This window comes from Mytilus galloprovincialis, chromosome 12, assembly GCF_965363235.1.
Source record: "Mytilus galloprovincialis chromosome 12, xbMytGall1.hap1.1, whole genome shotgun sequence".
In the NCBI taxonomy this organism is placed as follows: Eukaryota; Metazoa; Mollusca; class Bivalvia; order Mytilida; family Mytilidae; genus Mytilus; species Mytilus galloprovincialis.
Genome location: NC_134849.1, coordinates 1,924,625 through 1,930,630, shown reverse-complemented (window position 1 = coordinate 1,930,630; position 6,006 = coordinate 1,924,625). Strand labels below are relative to the sequence as shown.

At 32.1% G+C, this 6,006-nt stretch overlaps 1 long non-coding RNA gene across 1 annotated transcript in view; it reads right to left on the bottom strand.

Annotated features, from left to right (window-relative positions):
• LOC143055563 (uncharacterized) overlaps window positions 1-6,006 on the bottom strand; it is a 436,292-nt gene that overhangs the window by 387,904 nt on the left and 42,382 nt on the right. The window lies entirely within an intron of this gene.

The following is a 6,006-nucleotide window of genomic DNA, read 5'->3' as shown; positions in this document are numbered from 1 at the left end:
GAAAAGCCCCTTTATAGATTGCAACAGATAATGGACATACATGTTTTTTGTACATATATAGTAATCAGAATGATTGAAACATCATACATGAAGAAGGAGTCAAAACAGACTTGATGGGAAATTCCCTTAAAAGAATGCAACAGATAATGGCCATACATATATAGTGATCAGAATTATTGTAACATATTTCATGAAGAAGGATGAAAAACAGACTAGATGGGAAATTCCCTTTAAACAATGCTGCAGATACAAAAAAACATACATTGATAGTAATAATAATATATTATATATCACTTGAAGTAGGAAGAAAAGCTTAACGATTGTTCTTTAGTCGGCGGTTGTTAACAACATGCAAAAAAAAGAGATGTTGAAATAATACTTTAAACTCTTGTTCCTTTGTCAGTGGTTTGTTATGACATTTAACTATTAAAGCAGTTGGAAAAAATCTTTTTGTTTTAATGTTGTTGTTGATTTCTGAATGTTTCTGAATTTTAGTTCAAGTAATAAAAGAAACATTATGTTGATGTCAATGTAGTTCCAGAATTACTTAGGTTTTTTTTAATTACTTCATTGTTTTCTAATGTCACATATCTTTCTGTCTGATTAACCTGGTCATGTTTTGTCTTATTTTAGTGAAAACAATATTTAATTCAGATAACAAATAAATAAAAAATATACCTCAATGCAATACACATGATCATTTGATGATACAGGGATTAGAAAAAAAATGAAAAATTGTCACGTATAGCGTTCCTCTCTTTTTGAATGGCAAAGACAATTACAATAGATAGACAAATATACAATCGTGATATTGCCTAATTTGCTTTTCATGCTAACTAATCAACATTTTACTGATTGCATGGGATACTTAATATACATTTTACCAATACAGTACTGTTTTACGGCGTGGGCATTAAGTTTTACACTTAACCGTTCGTACGTCCCAAAGTTGGTTTTCATTCTCTAACCTTAGCTTGCCTCAACCAATTGATATGAAACTTAAACAAAATACAGATCCAATTTGAAATTAAGATGGTCACTTGAATCGTTCTAGAGGTATACCCCTTTACAATTGGAAATATTGCTAAATTTTACGTTTCTGTTCTCTAACGTGTATAATGTGTATCAACCAAAAGCTATGAACTTATACACACTGCTTATTACCACTTAATACAAATTCAGTTGGAATTTTTCGGTGTCGCTTGTAATGTCCTACAGTTAGGCCCCTTTACAAACGGAAATATTACTGAATATTTCGTTTTCGTTCTCTAATGTGTGTTACCTCCTCCAATTACTATGACACTTATACAAATGCTTATGACATCAAAATTAAAATTAAGTAAGATCGAGTTTTGTCAATGATGCAGTTTAGAGTTTAGCCCCATTAAAAATGCAAATATTGCTGCATGTTTTGTATCTTTTCTCTGAATACAGTTTGCCTCAACCAAACGTTATACATCCTATATTCAATTGTTATTACCACAAAAATCACTTAAAGTATAAATTTAGATAGCTCCACTTTTACTGTTCTTCAGTTATGATTCTGTATAACTATATTGATATGCAAGCAGGAGCATCATCTGTGTCCAACAGAGAAACTCATATGTATATTTGTTTTGTTATGTTGATTGATGTTTTTTTCTTGTGTAACATCTTTACTGCTTGTATGACATACGTCATGTACTGCATACAAATACTAGTACACACTAACATTTTTTTTTTGTTATGTTGGTAAATATTTTCTTTTGTGAAACATCTTGACTGATTGTATAGCATATTTTATATACTGTATAAACCTGGAGTTTTCAATTTGTATTTGTATTATCATGTTGATTTGTGTTATCTCTTGTGTGACAGTTTAAAGATTGTATAACATACGGTATATACTGTATATAAATAAAGACTTCCATTTTGATTAAATTGCTGTGTCGATTCGTGTTGTCTCTTGAGTAGTATATTACACTTTACATAATTTATACAAATACAGACAACCATTACATTTGTGTCGTTATGTTGATTCGTATTTTCTCTTGTGTAACATCTCTACTGATTGCATGCGATTTTTTTTTATAATGTTTACAAATGTATACTACCATTTTGATGTTATTGCTATGTTTTTTCGTGTTTTCACTTGTGTAACATTTCCCTAATTGTATGACATAGTTTATATACTGTATACACATATAGACTTCCAATTTGCGTTTATTACTATGCTGATCCATGATATCTTGTGTGTATTAACTATTTCATTTGTGTTTGATAACATGACAAATCCCTCTATTCCGTATGTTGTTGTGATGTTGGGGTACTGTCTTATACCAATATATGAACTGAATCTGATAAAAATTGATGGACATGCACTCATACCACATTTAAATTTCTATCTCAGTCAGTTCATATTTTGTTCGTAATAGAAATACCCTTATGGAACTGAAACGTTTGCCGCAAACTTGTAGCTAACTAGCTGCAATCTTGCGACAAATGAAAAGGTTGCAGAAATACACAAAATAGGCATTTCGGTTCAATAATAAAGGATATTCAATATGTTATTTTTTAAGTACAAATAATTCATAGAACTGCATGTTTTAATCAAAATAATTAATGTCACCATCATACATGATTAGGAAATTAGCTATTATAAGTTTAACTTTTGCAATTGATTAAATGTTTACATCCAAGCTCTTTTGTTCTTCGAGGGATGATCTGAGCCAGATCAACTCTGCCAGATCACCCCAGCTTGAGTTTCTTTGTTTTGCATGCTTTCCTATGTTCTGTTATATTTTGGCGGGAATGTCAAATCCACTATAAAACTTAGATTTAATTATACGGTTAAGACTATCTTTTAAAAGTTACGTAGAAAAAATCCAGTGTCTGTGCTGGGAATCGAACTCAAGACCTTCAGCCTATCAGCCCACGACACATTCCCCTACACCAGTCCTGAACACCAATTATTAGTAATTTAACATACTTAAAGGAAGCAAGATATTTGCATACGTGGGGCAAACCTTTTTTCGGTGGGGTAAAATATATTTTAAAGGTTGTGTTGCGTTCTAAACTAAATTTTATGAATTGTAAAGGGTTTGTCGTCTAATCTTAAACAAATGGGATGTAAAATAGTTATCCCACTCGGACCTGGTGTATCAGTGTTAGATCACCCTCTGGCCTCCGGCCATTGGGGTGATTTTACACTGACACACCGCGTCCTCGTGGGATAACTATTAAGTACTGTACCGTGTTTATTAAAACTAAGTCCATAATGGCATTTCAATTTGTGCCTGTTGCTTGATTTTCATTTTATCTCTCCTTAAAAAATATCTAAAAATAAACGTGTGTATGCCCACCTTGCTATGAAAAAGTATTGATTATACTTGTTTCGTCACTTTTATAATTTTGTAAAGAATTTTTAGCATGACAGCTCCGACAGTTTTTATGAAATCTCCTGAAAGATGCTAATGTCCAACATCACAACTTTTACTGTGTTAAGGTAAGAAATGCAGACTAATTAACAGCTTAATTCCTTGTAAAATTATATCAAAATCAACTTACAAATACATGTAGTGTAATGATTCAATGGTTTCATGTATCTGTATTGTTTACATTGTAATATAGAAATACATTCTGTTAATATAATTATAATCATAATAAAAACATTTATTAGTATTATTCTGTGTTTTAGCTACCTGATATATTTGTTAAAATGACTATTTCACCCCTAGGTTTTGGTGGGGTTCGTGTTGTTTATTCTTTGGTTTTCTATGTTGTGTCATGTGTACTATTGTTTGTTTGTTTGTCTTTTTTCATTTTAAGCCATGGCGTTGTCAGTTTGTTTTAGATTTATGAGTTTGACTGTCCCTTTGGTATCTTCCGTCCCTCTTTCAGATGGTTCTGTATCAATGTGAATTTGATTCATCATTGTAGTGGGTTTACACACTATTCCTTGGATACACATGATAAATGTGGAGATGTATTCCTCATTTTCACTTATCAGTTAACATTTCGTTGCATAATGACAAAATGTGCAATAAACATGTGCATCCACCTGGGAACTGAGTTACTTAATCATATCAATATCATGAAAGATGTCTAGGAGTCAGCATTCCATTTTATAAGACAAAATATTTCAATCCTTAATGAATATTTCACTTTGTTTGATGATGTCCCTTTGGGAAAATCCTACTGATTTGAGGAGTACTATGTCAATTATATTGCCTATAAACATGATAAATATGCTGAAAATTTGGAAAAAAATTGTTTCAAATGTCATTTTTTCTAGTCATGAGGAGTTGGCTATTCTTGGGGATAACTTGCCTCTGAATGAACACAATCCTCTTTTAATGTTAGGTACTTAATACAAACGTAAATATAACGGGATGTGGTATGATTGTCAAAGAGAAAACTTTCGCAAAGATACCAACAATGGATGTAAGCAGTTATACATGTCACCATTAAGCCTTCAACGGTGAGAAAAACCCGTACATGTAAAACGTAAATTGTGCAATATTTAAATCGAGAAAACCAACGAACTGATTGTTGAACGATTACAAAGTCTACAGCAGCAATTCATAGACTGAAATTATGTCAATATGTTTTGTTCCCAGATGATATCTTTGAATCAATGGTATATACACGAAAGCAAAACAGCATGGAAATGGCCCCTTTATATTTAACAAGGCCAAGTTACATGCTTTAACCATAAAGTGATCAATTATTCTGATATCCGCTAGACTACTCTTGGTCCGAAGAAGATCACTATTGGTATCGGGTTAGTTGGTAAAGTTTAAGATTCATAGATAGACTGAAAATTTGGAAAGTGATTGTTTCAATTCAGTATCTTTTGAGTCAATAATTTGTTGGGGATTCAGTGTTTTGTAGTTTTAATCTTTTTTGGGTCAGAGGTTAATGTCACAGTGGTTATCAATAGACAGAAATTATTGTTGACTCTGATTTTAAAGTTTACGGACCTAAAACTGTTTTCAATCTAAGAGTTTTCCAAGCCAGTAATCCAACCACTTATCAATGACAATATTATTAGAAGGCATACGTTTTTGTGAACACCAAGAAGGCATTTGAGTTTTCAGAACAGTAATTAAATTCCCCTTTAATTAATTGTGTTTGTATCTAGTGCACTTATGTGTCAAAACAATCACCTTTGGTAGTCTGGTGCTAATGTACTAACCGGAGAGTGTTGTGGCCGTTAGATTGACCCAAAGCAGGTCCAAAGACTTGAACAATGGTATTTGCTTTATATCTGCTAGAATTCAGCTTTAAGAAGTTAAAGAAAGGATTGAGAATACTAAGAATTTTCTGTGGACTATAACCTTTTGATAAAGAAATAATATCTAGCCTGGTTTTTGGCTTTACTTTATATGGATCCTTTATATCGAGCCTACATCGTGATCCCCCTTTCTGTCGTATAAGTTTTCAGTTTGTAGTTAATATGAAAATAAAAAAAAATATGTGATTTTCAATACAACTGTACACCTGAAATCAAATGATGTAGTTGTAAGCAATATTATGTCACCGTACGGTTTCAACAATGAGCAAAAAGTAAAATCACAAACATACTGAGCTCCGACTAAAAATTAAAAACGAAAAGTCCCTTATTAATCAAATTGAATAATCAAAAGCTCAAACACATCAAACGAATTGATAACAACTGGCATATTACTGACTTGGTATATACGTTTTTCTATGTAGAAAATGGAGGATAAAAGCTGGTTATATAGCTAGCCAAAGCTCTCACTTGTATGACAGTTGCATCACATTCCATTATATTGACAACGATGTATGGAAAAAAGATATTGTAATGTTAATTATAAAAGGCCCCGACATACATGATAAAATACGTAATAACAATTCCAACGAGACAATCAATGACGTGATTCATTTTCAGAGAAGAAAACAAATATAGATAGCACCCAACGACCATGGAATCGCAGTCGTCTGACTCTGGATGTGTGGGTTTATACATGTTTGGGTGATACCAACCCTTATCCTAAATTCAGA